The sequence below is a fragment of the Zalophus californianus genome, chromosome 14 (genome assembly GCF_009762305.2).
Source record: "Zalophus californianus isolate mZalCal1 chromosome 14, mZalCal1.pri.v2, whole genome shotgun sequence".
In the NCBI taxonomy this organism is placed as follows: domain Eukaryota; kingdom Metazoa; phylum Chordata; class Mammalia; order Carnivora; family Otariidae; genus Zalophus; species Zalophus californianus.
In genome coordinates this window covers 61219405-61238542 of record NC_045608.1, presented here as the reverse complement: position 1 = coordinate 61238542, position 19138 = coordinate 61219405, and positions in this window count along the sequence as shown.

The following is a 19138-nucleotide window of genomic DNA, read 5'->3' as shown; positions in this document are numbered from 1 at the left end:
TGGCCTGTAAAATGATTAAGCATTTATTTATTTATTTTTCTTTCTAGGCATTTTAATTTTTTTTTAATTTTAAAAATTTTATTTTATTATGCTATGTTAATCACCATACAGTACATCATTAGTTTTTGATGTAGTGTTCCACAATTCATTGTTTGCATATAACACCCAGTGCTCCATGCAGAACATGCCCTCTTTAATACCCATCACCAGGCTAACCCATCCCCCCACCCCCCTCCCCTCTAGAAACCACAGTTTGTTTCTCAGAGTCCATAGTCTCTCATGGTTCATCTCCCCCACCGATTTCCCCCCCTTCATTTTTCCCTTCCTAGTAACGATTAAGCATTTATAAGACATCACACCATACTCACTCAAGAAATGCTAATCTCAACTCAGGTTCTACAACAAAAAGTTGTGTGTGTTGCAAGGAGCTAGGGGAGGGGCATGAGGTGAGGGAAGGGGTTCGAACTTAAAGGATCTAAGTAAAGGGAAAACATTTGTGATTCTGTAACTTGGGATAATGGCTCTTTTTAGTGGGGAGAAAAGTTTGTGATTGGCATGCCTGATGGCACGGACAGGCTTCTAGAGTGGCTGGGAAAACTGTTTCTTGATTTAGATGGTAGTTACAAAGGACTTCTGCACTTCCTGTGTTTTGTGATAAAAAATGACTTGAAAAATAGTAATAATTTATAAAAGTAGACTGTCGGGGTGCCTGGGTGGCACAGTCTGACTCTTGGTTTTAGCTCAGGTTGTGATCTCAGCATTGTGAGGGTCAGGCCTCACATCGGGCTCCACAGGAGCATGGAGTCTGCTTGAGATTCTTTCTCCTGCTCCCTCTGCCCTTCCTGCTCAGGTTCTGTCTCTCTCTCTCTCTCTCCCTCTAAAATAAATAAATAAATAAAAATAGTAGACTGGCAAGAGGTGTCTAAAGAGTTTTAAGGACCATTAAAAGAATGAGGCATCACAAAAATTAGGGAGAGAATGAATATCAAGAAAGAGGGCTATTTCACCATGTGAAATGCTACAGACAAGTCCAGCCTAAGGGACCCCTGCCTGTAATGACGACAGAAATCCTGGCTGACACTAGCATCAGTAGTTTCATTGAAGCAGTTGCAAAAAGTTTGTGAAGGGGAAAGATGGAGATGTTTTCTGTTAACTAATTTAGTAAATCTCTAATTCTACTCTGTATGATGCAACAATTTGGTAATTTACATAGCTTCCACAAGTAACTATTAAGTCTCCATATACCTTCATCCAACCTGTCCAGCAAAATAAGGTTCAGATGTCCTCTGAGGAACTCTGTGTGAACAGTTGAGCGTAAAGTAGTCAGGGGAACTCACTGGCTCTATGGAAATGGAATCAGATTCCACTGAAAATACTAGCAATTTAATCTATGACATGGAAGGTATCTCTCATCTCATATATATTTTTTCCTCCTGTTTGATAACGTACTTTGGTCACATGCTTTTCTCACATTGAATCCATGTAAAACATAGACGATGTAGGAAGTAGAAGAATTAGGCAATATGAAAAATAAACTCCAGAAGGAAAGTGTTTTAGAAACTTGACATCTGTTTGGTCTTTATAATTGGCCGATACACAGGAATTTTGTATTTGCTTGTCCATTGATTAGCCTGCCTTAATCGTATATTCTTCATATTTGGATTTTCATATACCTTGGCATTTGTCATTATTTCTTTCAGTCTAATATTTCTAAAGTCTACGTCTAGCCTGGACATGTCTCTTGAGCTCCAAACTTGTGTTTTCAATGATTAGGTGGATATCGTCACCTAGATATACTAAAGGAACCATAAATTTTATTCATTTTCTGTGTCTCTCACTGCCCCCAGTACTGACAAAGTCACTATGATATTTGCAATAACAATTAATGGAATTACCATGTACCCGGTAACACAGGCCAGGTCTTTTCCATTCACCCTCACCTGTTGCTTTTCACTTACCTTTCATCCAATTATTTACCAATTGTTTGCTTCCTAAATAAATATCTCTTAACATCTAGCTGTTTTTTCCATCCCAACTCCTACTGTCCTGATTTGAATTTTTTATCCCTGAACCAGTGAGATAGCTTCTAGAGTAGCTTTCTTGACTGTAGTTTCTACCTGCATCCAATTGAGTTAGCTCTCTAGAGTGCAAATATATTTATGCACAATACCCTTCCCCACTAGAGAACAGATGGAATCTAAGCATTAGGCACCTCAGGATTTGGTCCATATCACTTTCTAGTCTCTCTTCTCTCCAGTCTTGTTCCCTAATTTTCCTGCACTCTTCCTCACAAAGATTATGTTCTAGTAATACCTAATGACTATCAATTTTCCAAGTAGATCATTAGTGTTTCATGCCTCTGAGCTGCTATTTGTGCCATATATGCTACTTGGATTGTCCTTCCCTCCTAGTTTACTTACAACCCCATTATTTTCCATTTGAAGCCCAAGTAATCCCTCTACTCTAAATTTTTTCTTGTTTTTTGAAGGCAGTTTGGAGAGTTTTGTTCTATATTTTAGTTATTTTGCACATATCTCATTTTGATTCCTTAAATTCTATTGCAGTTATTTTTAAAGTCTCTCTCTAGGTCTATCTCTGTCTCTTCTGGGAGACTAAAATTTCACTGTGGGAAGGGCCAAATATATTCACCATTTTATTCCCAACATGTAGCATAGTGAGTCCACAAAAATGTTTCATCAATCACCAAATGAAGAAATGTGTTGGAAAACATGAGTGGGCAGTACATGTGAGTCATTCTGGAAGAGGAGAAACTTTTGAGAAACTTCACAGCAACATGTAAAGCATTTCAAAAAGTTAATAAGGCCCAATTCATCTAAAGTAGTGGTTCTGCAGTATTCTGTAGGGCAACACATCCCCGTTAGTAACAAGGCTGGAATCATAAGTTAAAGCGTTCAGGGTCACTGGGGAAACATTAGGTAATTTCCTTCATTCCTCTTGATTATTTAATAGAATATTTTACCAAGGTCCTCTTTGCATAGTGACCACTACTACATGGATTCTGTACAGTGACCACCATCAGGCATTCCCACCTGTACAAGGCCTAATGAAAAGAATAAATGAATAAACGTTTTGTGTGTTATTTGAAGGTATCTTAGTGTCCAATTTAGTCTGTAGCATTACTGAGCCAATCAGCTGAGACATAAGGCAGCTGCAAAGTTGGATAATGCACAAAATGCTCAATTTGTTGGCCATATGTAGACATAGACTTCATGATGAATAAGCAAAGACTAAACCAATCCTTTTCTTATATGAAGAATGCCCATGCATGTTGATGAGCCATAAGATGCATCCTCTGCTGAATAAGGAAAGCAGAAAAGGAAGCCCCGCCCCCAATCCATCTTTTAAAAAAGCAAGCATACAAACTTCCACTAAGTTTCACTTGCCCAGAGGTTTAATTTATTCATACCTGTTAAGGACACAAAAGCCATTCAGTCTATTGACTTCTAGAATCAGTAAATTTATTACTAAAGATTTGTACATGGAAAATATTGGTCAATGGAGACAATTCACTAGTGCAGAAGGTCAATTGGACACATTAATGGCCAATTCTCTAAAGCATGAAGGATCATTTTAGGGCTAGCATTACTATTTGTAGTTAAATAGATGGGTAAATGTTAAAAGGGCAAACAAATTTCATTCCCCTAGGCATTAGCTAATGGCCAGAGAGACCAGGAAGTCAGCCTGCATTTCCTACTCATCTGTCCCAGGCCCTTTGACTCCTGTTCTGGGCAACTAAAGTTATTTCTTGGTGCCCTCTAGCAGTCTTTGGTCTAGGTGGCCTTAATTCTTGACTGACCCAGCGCATGCCAGGCGTGCTGTGAACAGCTGTGCCCCAGCTGTGCCATGGCCAGGAAGAGAGTCTCCTCTGCAGATTCTAGGCAGAATTTCAAAATGTGAAAATTATGTCTTTAATGTCCTTTTAACCTTAATTCTACCTTCATCTCTTCCTATTCCTGTCAAGTATCCTAGAGTTTCATGGTGCCCCTCTCCATTTGTCATTTGATAGAATGACTGTCACTTCACCATTGAATTTCATCTAAGACAATCCTCCCAAAGTAACACTACAGGCAGGTGACTCTTCTTGAGCTATTGCCTATGGAATTTTCAGTCAGTAACAATCTGACAGAATATATCAGACCGGTCTGTTTAGCAAGGCCTCTGATTATTTTAATCTGAGGAAGAAGTATTTGTGGAAATTTTGGTTGGTGTGGCAGGATATAAATATATTTCAGCAAAGGGGACTTTTGGAGACTGCAAATCATACCACTTTTATGACTGGTAGTTTGGGTCTGAAATTTGCCATTACAAGAGAACAAAACAAAACTTAGTGCCATAGATTTTTTTCCTAACATATCTCAATTCTTACTTTCTCTGGAAAGTGTTCCCTGGATATTCCAGCTCACAGTGATCCTGCCCTAGAGATTGTAAAGAGAGGTAAATGGTAAATAACATACCCCTCATATTGGAGAGGGGCCTTCACTGGACCTGAGGAGTTATGATGCATTTGCTCACTTACAAAGTTTTCCACCCATTGGGCACTCAGAATATTTTTCACATATATATAACTCCTCATAACTAGGAGCCATTTTTTTTTTTTTCCCTGTGCTTCTGCTTTCAATGGGGTCATTTGAAAAAGGTATAGAAACTGCATTCTAAGCTCCCAAAGGCATCTCGGTTTGCAGAAGGCTAGAGACTGGCTCCAGGGCTTGCAAATGCGAGAGAGGGTGTTTCACCTCAGTGTCTCTGAATCCCAGCCAGCTCGGGTTAATAGTGCCCAAAAGTCATTTTCTGGCCTACTCACATGGTTGGAAGGGGATGGCGTGATGGAGGCAATTTCAGACATCCACCTCCCAGATGAGCATGGCCATATGGACTCAGAGCTGGAAGGGAAAGTGTGATGAGTTTGGAGGCAGCAAATATGAATGAGTAAGGAAGCAATTTGAGCCAGGATGCCAGGAAGAGCAGGGCACAAATGAGGAAAAATTGTTCAGAGGAAAACAGCTTATGGCTGTGGATCAGGATACCTGAGTTTTTCCTGGCTCTACCTCTATTCAGCTAAGTGACCTTGGAGAAACTACTTATTCTATCTAGGAGATTCTGCGGATTTTTTTTTTTTTTTTCCGGTACGTATGTGTGTGAGAAACAAGATGAATTTCTTCACCCGTACAGTTTCTTCTAGCTCCAGAACTCTGAAAGAGGGATTCTTGAACAACATTTACTTACCAAATAATTACATTATACTTTGTAAATCAGCAAACATACCTACATCTCAGTTTTATTTGCTTATATATGAAATAGAAAGTACCCATAACTGCCTTAGAGTTTCCTCAAGACAATCTAATTACTAATTCTGTTACAGTTAGTTTTATGTGCATTATGCATGCACTTTTATGTTTGCTCTCATTCCACCTTCCCAAGAGTCCTATAAAGTATGATTATCTCCTTTTTAAAGATGTGGAGACTAAAGGTCAGAGTGTAGCATTTCCCAATGACACACAGCAAATGAGAATTCAGGATTTTTTGACACAAAGTCCCAGCTCTTTCACTGTGATGCACTAACAACAAACTGAATTCCGTAATAAACATAAAATGTCCAAATGTCTAAATTCCATAGTAGACATAAAAATGACACAGTCTCTTCTTGTTGGGAGTTTACAAATTATCCATGGAATCAACACACAGAGAAGATATTACAACATCAACAGGAAAGACATTAAGAATAATATAAACAGTAAACACAAAAAGGCTCAATAAAATGTAATAATAACAAAATCCATTAAATGGCAAGAATTGGGGAGATAAAATAAGTATTATTGAACACCTACTGTACATGTCTGTTTATCTAATAAGTACTTTATGATGTTCATTTTAGACCCATTGAACTACGTGTTAAATAATTTTCTTTTTCCACATGATAAAAAGTTCAGAAAAATAGGATTTAAATTATCCATAACTACATAGCCCCTGATCTTTCTATCAAGGACTGGCTCTATTGGAATACCTTCATAAAGAACTTAGAGACCTTGATGAGGGAGGGAGGGGAAGCTATCCATGTGAAGCAATAGTAGGAGGAAATGTGCGGAAGACTATCTTGGGGAGAAAACCAGAAATCACTTGCCTTTCAAAAGACTTAATATGTAGGGTAAATGTGAATAATAAAAATAAAAGGGTAATCATTCCAACGAAAATTTAATTAGTTATAAACTTAACGAAACATAGACAAGATCTGTATGCCAAAAATTACAAAGAGCTGATAAAGGAGAAAAAAGCCCTAAGTAAATAGAGAGAGATGTTGAAATCGGAGAATGGAATACTCGGCATAGAAAAGATGGCAATTCTCCCCAAACTGATCTATAGGTTTAATGCACTTTCTATCAAAACTTCAGCAAAATTTTTTTTTGTAGATATAGACAAACTGATTCTAGGTTTTAGTGGAAAGACAGAGGCCCTAGGGGAAAAATAATTCTTGATAAAGTGGGACAAATCACTCTTCTTATTCTTGAGGCTACTATAAAATTATAGTAGTAAAGGGAGCATAGTGTTGGTGGAGGGATGAGCACATATATCAGTGGTACAGAGTAGAGAAACTAGGAGAAGATTCACACAGTTGTGCCCAACTGATGATTGACAAAGGTGCAAAAGTGATTTAGTGGAGGAGGACGGTTAGCCCTTATGACAAATGACGGGGCCAATTAAAGATCAAAAGGGGGTAGTAGATAGGACCTTGACCTATCACCATTTAACACCACTTAAACACCTAACACCATTTAACATACTCAAAACAGAGGAGAAAATTTTCAGGATCCAGGGTGAAGCAGAGAGTTTTCGGACTTAGCACCAAAAAGCATGACCCATAAAAGGAAATATAGATAAGCTGGACTTCATCAAAATTAAAATCATTTGCTCTGTGAAAGATCCTGTCAAGAGGATGAAAAAGCAAGCTACGGAAGAGGACAAAATATTTGCAAACCACATATTCGACAAAGGATCAGTGTCTAGAATATATAAAAAACACTCAAAACTCAAACCAAAAAATCAGTTAGAAAATGGGCAGAAGATAGGACATTTCACTAAAGGGGATATACAGTTGACAAAAGAGCATGGAAAGATATTCAACATCATTAACCATTAAGAAAATGAAAATTAAAACCACAATGAGATAATACTAATGCCTATCAGAATGACTTAAAAAAATTAGGGACAACATCAAGTGCTGGGGAAGATGTGAATAAACTGGATCATTACACTTTCTCAATGATTCATAAGTTACTGGTGGATATGTAAAAATAGTCCAGCCACTCTGGAAAATAGCTTGGCAGTTTCTTATAAAACTGAATCTGCCATTACAGTATGACCCAACAATTCCACTGTTAGCCATTCATTCCAGAGAAATTGAAATACAAGTTCATAAAAGAAAAAAAAAGCCTGTATACAAATATATATAGCAGTTTTATTCATAATAGCTCAAAACTGGAAATAACCCAAATGCCCTTCATTCAGTGAATGATGAAACACATTGGCATGTGCATGTCATGGAATACTACACAGAAATATAAAAGAATGTATTATTGACACAACTTGGATGAATCTCAGGATAGTTATGCTGAATGGAAAAAAAAAAAAAAAACACCTAGGTCCAAAAGATAACATAGGATTCCATTTCTTTGACATTCTTGAAATGACAAATCACTGAGGAGGAGAAAAATTAATAGTTTCCAGGGGTTAAGGAAGAGAGAAGGGAAGGTGGGTGTAGCTGGAAAGGATAATAGGAATGATGCTTGCATGATGGAAATGTTCTGTGTTTTGACTGTGATGTTAGTACTTGAGCCTGCACATGTGATAAAACTGCATAGAGCTAAATACACACACAGGACTGCATGAAAACCTGGTAAAACCTCAAACTAGAAGGAATGTATCCATGTCAGCTTTCTGACTGGGCTATTGTAGTGTAAACAATGCAGGATGTCACCAAGGCCGGGGGGGGGGGTGCGGGGGGCACAGGGTAGAGAGCATACAGGATTTCTCTGCATTATTTCTTACACCTAACAGTGATTCTACTATAACTTCAAAATATAAGAGTTGACATAAAACATAAAGGAAGCTTCAAAACATACCAAGGGTCTTGAAGAAACTCTAAGGATGGCATTTAAAATTTGGGACCTTTAGGAAGCAAAATAGTTCAAGTGTTCCTGCACAATGGTTTGCTTTTTGCAGAAGGGCAATGCAAGGACCAAAGCCTACTCAGGTTCATCTAGAAGTTTGCGGACAACAGATCCTTGTCTTTGAGTCTCCATACTTTGCACTCAAAGACAAGTTGTTACGCTTGTCGAGTGCGTTGTTCTCCCTTCAAGACTCTGAGCCCACATGTATCCGGATCAGCCCTGCTCATCTTGCTGCAGAGTGGATTGACAGACTTCATTTTTGTGTTAATTTCCTACATTTTCTAACTACCAGGCATATTAAGTTTTCTGTCCTTTGCTATCCCCAAGCAGGGGTGGGTGGATAAGTTTCCTGCTCTAAAATAGAGCATGTTTTTCCCAACAGAGCTGCTGTTAAGCAGCTCTTTTTCATGTTCCTATATAGACCAACAACCTCTTATTGCAGATATGGGGCCTGGGAGATTTGTACATACATCCCAAATGTTACATATTAGAATTTATTACACCAACACAACTATTAAGCTTTAAAAGGCATAATGTTTTAAGCCTGCTCAACTAAAATACTATAGTCTATGCACAATCAAACCTCTCTGAGGGGATTAGGCAAGAAACCATTTTAATTTATCCGTCCTAGAGTGTGGTACTCACAGTGAGGCAGAGAACCTGCTGAGTGAGCACTTGTTTACCCATCAGCAGAAGAATCTCCTTGCTTTGGAAAAGTAACCCCATGCTTCGCTCATCCCATTCACTTAAAAAATGGGAGGCCCTCCTCTCGTTGTGCTCCCAATTGACTCTTGCTGACATGTATTTAAGGTTTTACAGAACTTGTGTTTTTGATTCATGTGTCTTCTTCCTTTGTCTGTATCAGACAAGAGGCCTTCTCCTATAGCTCTTTGTAATCCTGGCATGCTTCTGTGGCATGCCCTAAATCAGCTTATCAAAACTAAGTTACTTCTGTGAATATGAATACCTGGTATCGTTTTTGATTGGATATGGAAAACTTCTTGAAAGTGTATTGTAAAAAATGACCTATAATTGAATAGGAACCACACTCTGTACATTTTTTAGTGCCATTGGCAAAAACATATGCTGGAAATGTGGATATGCCTTCTAAATTAATGTTATTCTTCTGGATTCCTGCAGTGATTGAGGCAAAATTTTGAGAATAGGCAATCAGGTGCCCAGGGACTTTAAGGAGGATTTGACCTATCACACAGAGTCTGCCAATCTTTCTTAAAAGCTACCTCTTACATTGAGGGAAGAGGTGAAGACACTCAAAAAGTAAGGCAAATGATATATGAAAATCTTCAGGATCCACTGCACTGTTAAAATATTTGTAGAGCTATTTAAATGGGATAGGAAACGTTATTTGTGATATAGGGGTCTTCTAAGGAATATGGCAGAAATTTGAGTCTCAGCACTTGTCTTGTAGTGGGATTTTGGTAAGTAAGGTGACATTTGACTTGAATATTTACTATGCTCTGTGTCTTTTTGCTCCTTGCTCCTTTTAAGCATTTAACTATACCCTACACAGGCATCCTTAGTGCTTGTCTCCATAAAGAAAATCTTATCTCTTACCTGTGGCGGGCAACATCCTGTCCCTCAATCACACTGCCCTATTTCTTCTTGGTTGAGTGCAGTTTTTGTTTTCTTGTGTGCCCAGGTATAATCACCCTTTCCAACCCTACAATATTCCTCATGGCTGGCTTACATTATGACCCAGTGCTCTTCAACAGTAGTCTATTCCTGAAATATCTGCAATAATGTTCCTTCTCAGTTAAACATTGTAAGGTTAAACACTAAGTCCCTCCTACTAGCCCAGTACAGATGTCATAGAATAGATATTAACAAACTATGGCCAAGCCTGCAATCAGACTTGGAAGTTTTATTGTAACACAGTCACGTCCATCTGTTTGTGTATTTTGCATATCTGCTTTTACACTGTAAGGACAGAATTCAATAGTTGTGATAGACACTATGTGGCTCACAGTAGTATACTGCCTTACCCTTGGCAGAAAGTTTGCCAGTCCCTCTTATGGAGATTGGTGGCTCTCCAGGCTCTCAAGACATCATCGTCAGGTTGAATTAAATGAGCATAACCGTTAGTTCAGCTAAGTTCTGCCGAGAGGAAAGAAAGGTATTGTGTTTAGTTTAGCTTTAAAACTTAAGAGTGGAAAATGAGAAAACTTGGGCATTTCACCTATTCAGAAGTAGAGTTAGAGGATATCAAGACTGATGAAATACTGTAGGAACTCTGCACTGTTGTTACAGCTCAAAAATATCATTACAGATCTTCCATCTTTTGTTCCATCTCTCTGCTCTGTCATGCTAAGCTTGCAGGCTGGCTCTTATGCCCACCACTGATGAACCTAAGATAGGAGGCAAATCTGAGATAACATATTGTCAGATAGCCAGGTTTAGGATCATAACAAAGATATATTTCTCTTCATTCTTTTTTTATGAGAGGGTAAACCTTTCTTGGAAACCCATCGGTAATCTTGCCCTTAAGTCCCACTGGTTAAGTTTCAACTCCCCTCATTTTCTTCTTCCTTGAACATTAAAAAGAAAGTCCCAACATGAGAGATATGAAGCAATTTCAAATTATAAATAATTTTCTTTATTTTGGGGGGAAAATAAATGAGAGGAAATGAAAAGACAACAGTGCCTCCAGTGTTGTGTGATGCGTCATGTATGAACTTCCACATCTTCATCTGACAAAGGTCATCACATCACAGAGGGGAGGGATATTCTAACCATCGCTTCTAGAAGTGCAGGCAGGACTGACTTCGTAGGTATTCATAGAACTTCTGAACAGGAATCCTAAGGTGGAGTGTTATGGCTAGTTCTCTATATCCATGGCTGAAACTATGGTGAATTTTAGAAAAGTGTTTCAGAACTGTATATATAATTTTTGCATTCCAAAATGTCCAACTAAACACCAACCGTGGAGTCTCTCACCAAGGATATCTTGAAGGATATTGATTATTCTATCAGTACAATTTTATATCGGGACTATAGATTCCCAGAAGTATTCACACTAAATGGGTTTTTCTACCTTTTTAACGATTCTGAATAGATGTCAAAATCTAGCAGGTGTCTTTGAATAATTACATCTGTCCAGCTAAGCATCTGTAAATGCCATATTCATTTCAGGCTTGTTCCTCACTGGACCTCCACTTGCCAGGGACAACAGGAAAATGTGCTTAATGGTTGTCAAATGACAATAAATAAAGTTGGTCCTTCTGCAAATGGTCATTTACAAATCCTCTAGTACACCTGTATTTTTGAGCTCTAATAATTTTTTTAATATTTTAATTTTAGAAGACTATTTAAAGGTCTAAGACAAATATTCCTTATTTTAAAGACATGGAGAAAAGACTTGTAGAATAAATTTATGCATATTTTAGTTTGGCTTATAATATTTTATATTGGGCTTATGGATCAAAAATAAAGCAAAAGAATATGACGAATTTGATTTTGAAAGTCATTTAAAAAGCTTAATTGATAAAAAGCTGTTGATGACTTTTGCTTTAAATATAACTCAACTAAGCATTGCAGGTAATTATACATAACTCATATAGAATGAATTTTCTAAGAGGAAAACATATATATGGGTGATTATGTATCACACATACATGTGCATTTGCATACACACACATGAAAACTTCTGTGGTATGTATTGTAATGCTTATTTAAAATGTATAATTTTAATGACTTTCTAAAGAAGGCAATTTTATTTCAGTAAGACCGAGAATTGAGGGGAATTGACATGTGTAATTTTAAGATTCTTTTTCAAGTTTTGATATTAGTTAGAATTATACTGATCAAATAAAATGAAAGATAAGTTCTTTCTCCAAATCCTGAGACAGTTTGTAAAAAATAGTATTATTTCTTCCCTCAAAGCTTGGTCAAATTCTGCAGTGAGATCATCTGGGTTGGTGTTTTCTTTGAGGGATATTTTAAATTATGGATCTAGTTTCTCTAATAAGTGTGACTTTATATTTTCTATTCCTTCTTCTATTAAATTTGGAAATTTGTGTATCCTAGGGAATTTTCTATTTCATATAAGTTGTTCAGTTTATTGAGATAAATTTTGTATATGTATCCCTTTGTTGTATTTTTAATGGTTCTAGAACCAGTGTCTATGTCTGTTTTTCATGTCTGTTACTAGCACTATGTCCTTTTTCTTTCTCCAGTTTCTTGATCATTATACCTAGAGATTTATCAATTTGTTCAGTCTTTTAAAAGAATCAACTTGGCCTTCATAATTGACTGCTTTTTGTTTTCTACTTTATTATTTTTTATTTCATTATCTGTTTACTTTTATTTGTATCTTTTTCTGATGTCTTTAAGGGGAGACTTAGACCATTTCTTTTAAACATGGTCTTTTCTCACATACACATATAAGGCTGTGAATTTCTCTCTGTGCACTACTTTAGCTCCATCCCACATTATTTGCTTACAGCTTTATTAAAATATAATCAATATAAAATAAACTGAATGCATGTAAAGCATATAATTGAATAATGTTCACATAGTATACACTCATGAAACCAGCGCCACAATCAATGTAACGAACCTAGCCATCCCTCTCCCAGTTTCCTGATGCTGCTTTGTAATCAGCCGTCTCAACTCGGGATGCTTCCTGTCACCAGGCAACCACAGATCTGTTTTGCAGCTGTAGTTCAGTTTGCACATTCCAGAATTGCATACGCGTGGAATCATACAATATATACTCTTTCTGACTGGCATATTTCAATCAGTGAACTTACCTTGAGATTCAACCGTGCGGGTGTATGCTTCACTAGTTGATTTGTTTTTATTGCTGAGTAGCATTCCATTGTATTGATATGCTACAGTTTATATCCATTCACCTGCTGATGCACATTTAGGTTGTTTCCAGTTTGGGGCTATTATAAATAAAGCTGCCATGAAAATTAGAATACAAGTAGTTTTATGAAAGTATGGCCATAAATATTTCTCTTGGGGAAATACTTAAGAATGAACTGACTACAGTTTTGCTGAACTCACTTGTAAGTTTTAGTAACTTTTTTGTATAATCTAAGGGTCAACACTCTTTTACTGTCAAGGGTGCAGATGATGATTCTTTAAGCTTTGTAGACAATGTAACATCTTTGTCTCTTTCCCCACCCTCTCGTTATTGTACTGTTTAGAATCCCTAATACAATACTGAGTACAAGTGGTGACTGTGGGCATCCTTGTCTTGTTCTGAGTCTTAGGAACAATATATTAAGTGTTTTTCATAGTGTCTTTTATCAGATTGAAGATGTTCCTTCTAAAATCAAAGGACAGAAGGAATGTAAATGTTATATTTTTTCCCAATACCTTAATACATTTAATTGCACAATGCTCTTGATCATTGATTATTGATTAATTTATGACTGATTAATGGCCACTTGATGGGAAAATCACATGACCACAAAATAAAAGTCATTTCATGTATATTTGAGAAGTTCAGTTTTACAGACAGTAGGACATCATTTACATGAGAGAAAATATAAATAAGACCATATTTTCCAAGACTAAATTTTATATATTTTATTCAAAGGCTTGAGATATGACTTTTTATTCACCCCATAAGACTTTTTATTTACCACAACATTCCTTCAGTATCGTGAGTTCTGTAACCACAATAAGATAAATAAAATGAATAGGAATGTTGCCACTTTTGCAATGCATACAAATACTACCCCAATTTAAATGATGTAATTGATAAATGTAGGTATGTTTTATCAAACGTTCTGCCAGGTACAGATCATGTTCCATCCTGGTCAATTAGTGCGTTGTGAAAATAACATAAGATTTGTATTAATAATTATCATTTGCATAGATTAATAATGGTTTTTTCCCTCATTCCACTATACTGAAATGTGAGACACTTTCATGCCTCCTTGCTGTTTCTTTTGCTGATAAAATCTTTATTCTCCATAGTACTTGGTGAAGTCAAACTCATTTTTTTAAGACATAGATCATATAAGATGACCCTAGTGATGTCTACCCATCTGCCCCAGGCAGAGTAAGTTGCTCTCTTTTCCACATTCCTCGAGTTATTTCAATTGGGGACTTACTATACTGAATTATGACGTGTTTATATGCCTGCTTGCCTCAGCTAAATCACACTCTTTTTTGCAATGAGGCCTAAAAACAGAAACTTGTGTTCTTCGTGTCCAGAATAGGGCTTATGAAAATCCAGTGGTGAGTTTTTTTCAGCAGTGACTTTTAAGTGAAAGAATGGATGAGTGGTGTCATAGGAAATGTCAAATTTCTTGACTCTTCAGAGAAATTAGACATCTGAATTTTATAAAAAATCCTCATTGCTCCTCCCCAGCAACTTTAGTAGAAGAAACTGTAAAGAGTAAATAAAATCTATAACCACTTTGCAAAGCTGTCAGTGACCTTGAACAGGACACATAGATAAGAGATAAGAATCTGAAAATCAGTGCGACTAAACTGAGAATTGACAGAGAGCTAGCAAGAAGGCTTTGGCCTTGGACCAAGAAGAACAGACCAGAGCGCTGAATTAAGGGCTATGGATGAAATAAGAGTTTACTGCTCAAGTGAGCTTGGAGCAGAAAGAGAAGCTGGGGGTGAGGTGTTTGTGTGGGTAGGAGAGAGAAAAAATGGACATTGTCAGCTTTTTGCATCTGCACTTCACTAACTTTAAGGAGGCATTGTTCACATCAGAGAACTGAACTTCAGAAAACTTGGTGTTAAATTTTTTGAACCCTGTGGCAAGAACGGGTTATCTCTTTATTTTATTGTGGTAGTCATATGATGAGGAAGATAAGTTTTCACTGGAAAACAAATTCAGTTGTGAGTACCCTGTAACTCAAAAAAAAAAAAAAAGCCACTTTGGTTTGAAATGAAATAATTCAATCATGAACAGTTCCTGTTCCTTGACAGGTCAATTTGATTTGCCCCTCAGCCTGACAGTAGGGCTGTGACTGAAGAGGACACATTTCCAACAGAGCACCTGAAGCGCTAAAATATCCTACACTTAATAACACTAAAAGGAAATTTGACCAACCAGGAAAGATGTCCTATTGGCAACTTCACAAAGTTCTTGGGAGAAAAAGCAAACCTATATGTTTGTTCTTTGAATACTTTATGCAAATGTGTTGATGTATATGTACATGTTGGTGGGAAAATAAATGCAAAAAGATGGAAGTTCCAGCGAATGAATATGTTGAATTGCTAAAAGCAACATATTGCAACTTATGTTCTGAGAGCTCTTTGCTCACCATGAAATCCCCAAGCTGAATGTATTCAGAAGAAATGCAATAAGGTATGGAATAGTTCCAGGTTCAGATGTGAACACGGATACAAAGACAGGGAACGCCGGAATGTGTATTTGATGCTGTTGTGCAATGTTGAGAAAATAAATTGGATGTTGTTCATGTTGCTAATGTAGAAACAGAATGAATGCTAAAATGAAGTTATCTGCTGATTTTGGAATCTCATTTATCCCCTGCTGATTCATATCATCTGTTTTGGTTATACACATGATGCAAACATTCGTTTTGCAAAATCCCACTCCTGAGTCTTCGACAACTTTACTCCAGCTTTCAAAAATTAGCACTAGTTCAAATACCAAGAGAATAAAGTAATTGATTTCAAGCTGGCTGTAAATATATTTTCTGGACTTGATGCTCTGTGGAAATAAAAATTTTTGGTAAATTTTTTTTAAAAAAAGAGAAAGATGCTTCCTACACATAGTAGGCATACCAAAATATTTTTTAGAGGAAAAAAAAGTCTTTGTTCCTTTCCTAAAGAAGCTTAAAATGAAATTGGAAGAGACAAAGACTGTATCTTTTTTGTACTACTAAACTAACCACAAAACTACACCAAATAACAATCACAACATAAAGCGGTACACATTTAGGTGTCAAGGTTGGCAATAACCAATTGCTGTAAGAATTTAAACAAGGGGGAGGGTCATGGATTGGATTTTATGGTGAATGTTCTTGCAGGATTTTTATGGTCAAACATTGAATGAGAGCATAAGAAGAAAATATGACTAAGCTGTGTACATGAGGAAAGTAGTTTCTCTTAGTGGTTTTATGTTTACTATTTAAATATAGAATTCTGGGCTGTGGAAAAATTCTAGAATACAGATTAAAGTTGGCTGCTTGAGGATATTTACACTCTCCTTTGCCTACTATATCCAATTAGACAGTTGAAATCTAGCCAGTTTGTTTTATTCTTGAATTTTACAATAAAATGATCCTTTAATAAAATTAAATGAATCTTTTCTTGTAAAAAATATATTCACTTTACAATTAGGTTGAGAGAATTCATGCTATGACGGTTGGCTTAGATAGACTCTAAATTTATGGTATTTTTGAGTCTGCAGATTTAGTTATTGACACATTTGTTACTTTTTTTAATTGACTCGAATAAATCACTGAGTTTTGCAAGTCAAAAAAACTCCCTCTGGTGAGCCAGAGGGTGGTGAATGGAGCTTAGTGTGACAAAAAGGTGTCAGAATTGATTGACAATTTGAAGCAGCCAAATGAAATTTTTTCAGGAAATCACATTTGATTAATTTGTTCCTATTGTTTATACCTCAAGACATAATATCTGTAAAGACCATCTCTTTGACAATTGAGTGTTGGTTAGGCAATCATCCATGTAATGCTTAACATCCAGGTAATTTTCCAATCTCTGAATATATTCTCACAAATAAACAAAACACCAAGACTTGTCACTATGGCACACTGAACTGATATAAGAAAACTTCCTTTTCCTACTCCAAACACAAATTCTGAATATGGCAAAGGGATCCCAAGTGGACACAGGGGTCTGAATGATATTAGAATTGCAACATTAAACCTGACATACATTTATTCATTCATTTATTTTTTTATTAACATACAATGCATTATTTGTTTCAGGGGTACAGGTCTGTGATTCATCAGTCTTACACAATTCACAGCGTTCACCATAGCACATACCCTCCCCAATATCCATCACCCAGGTACCCCATCCCTCTCACCGCCCCCTACTCCAGCAACCCTCAGTTTTTTTCCTGGGATTAAGAGTCTCTTATGGTTTGTCTCCCTCTCTAGTTTCATCTGGTTTTATTTTTCCCTCCCTTCCCCTATGCTCCTCTGTTTTGTTTTTTAAATTCCACATATTGAGTGAAATCATATAATTGTCTTTCTCTGATTGACTTACTTCGCTTAGCATAAATCCCTCTAGTTCCATCCATGTTGTCGCAAATGGTAAGGTTTCATTTTTTGATGGCTGCATAATATTCCATTGTATATGTATACCACTTCTTCTTTATCCATTCATCTGTTGATGGACATCTAGGCCCTTTCCATAGTTTGGCTACTGCGGACATTGTTGCTATAAACTTTGGGGTGCATGTACCACTTTGGATCACCACATTTGTATCTTTGGGGTAAATACCCAGTAGTGCAATTGCTGGGTCATACAGTAGCTCTATTTTCAACTTTTTGAGGAACCTCCATACTGTTTTCCAGAGTGGCTGCACCAGCTTGCATTCCCACCAGCATGTAGGAAAGTTCCCTTTTCTTTGCATCTTCGCCAACATCTCTCATTTCCTGACTTGTTAATTTTAGCCATTCTGACTGGTGTGAGGTAGTATCTCATTGAGGTTTTGATTTGTATTTTCCTGATGCCGAGGAATGTTGAGCACTTTTTCATGTGTCTGTTGGCCATTTGAATGTCTTCTTTGCAGAAATGTCTGTTCATGTCTTCTGCCCATTTCCTGATTGGATTATTTGTTCTTTGGGTGTTGAGTTTGATAAGTTCTTTATAGATTTTAGATACTAGCCCTTTATCTGATACATCATTTGCAAGTATCTTCTCCCATTCTGTCGGTTGTCTTTTGGGTTTTGTTGACTATTTCCTTTGCTATGCAAAAGCTTTTTATCATTTGCAAATATCTTCTCCCATTCTGTCGGTTGTCTTTTGGTTTTGTGGACTGTTTCCTTTGCTATGCAAAAGCTTTTTATCTTGATGAAGTCCCAATAGTTCATTTTTGCCCTTGCTTCCCTTGCCTTTGGCGATGTTTCTAGGAGGAAGTTGCTGTGGCTGAGGTTGAAGAGGTTCTGCCTGTGTTCTCCTCAAGGATTTTGATTGCTTCCTCTCTCACATTTAGGTCTTTCATCCATTTTGAGTCTGTCTTTGTGTGTGGTGTAAGGAAATGATCCAGTTTCATTCTTCTGCATGTGGCTGTCCAATTTTCCCAACACCATTTGTTGAAGAGACTGTCTTTATTCCATTGGACATTCTCTCCTGCTTTGTCGAAGATTAGTTGACCATAGAGTTGAGGGTCCATTTCTGGGCTCTCTATTCTGTTCCATTGATCTATGTGTCTGTATTTGTGCCAGTACCATACTGTCTTGATGATGACAGCTTTGTAATAGAGCTGGAAGTCCGGAATTGTGATGCCGCCAGCTTTGCTTTTCTTTTTCAATATTCCTCTGGCTATTCAGGGTCTCTTCTGGTTCCATACACATTTTAGGATTATTTGTTCCATTTCTTTGAAAAAAGGGGATGGTATTTTGATGGGGATTGCATTGAATGTGTAGATTGCTCTAGGTAGCATTGACATCTTCACAATGTTTGTTCTTCCAATCCATGAGCATGGAACGTTTTTCCATTTCTTTGTGTCTTCTTCAATTTCTTTCCTGAGTATTTTATAGTTTTCTGAGTACAGATTCTTTGCCTCTTTGGTTAGATTTATTCCTAGGTATCTTATGGTTTTGGGTGCAATTGTAAAAGGGATCGACTCCTTCATTTCTCTTTTTTCTGTCTTGTTGTTGGTGTATAGAAATGCCACTGATTTCTGTGCATTGATTTTATATCCTGCCACTTTACTGAATTCCTGTATGAGTTCTAGCAGTTTTGGGGTGGAGTCTTTGGGCTTTCACATGCAAAGAGTGAGTTTTGACTTCTTTGCCAAT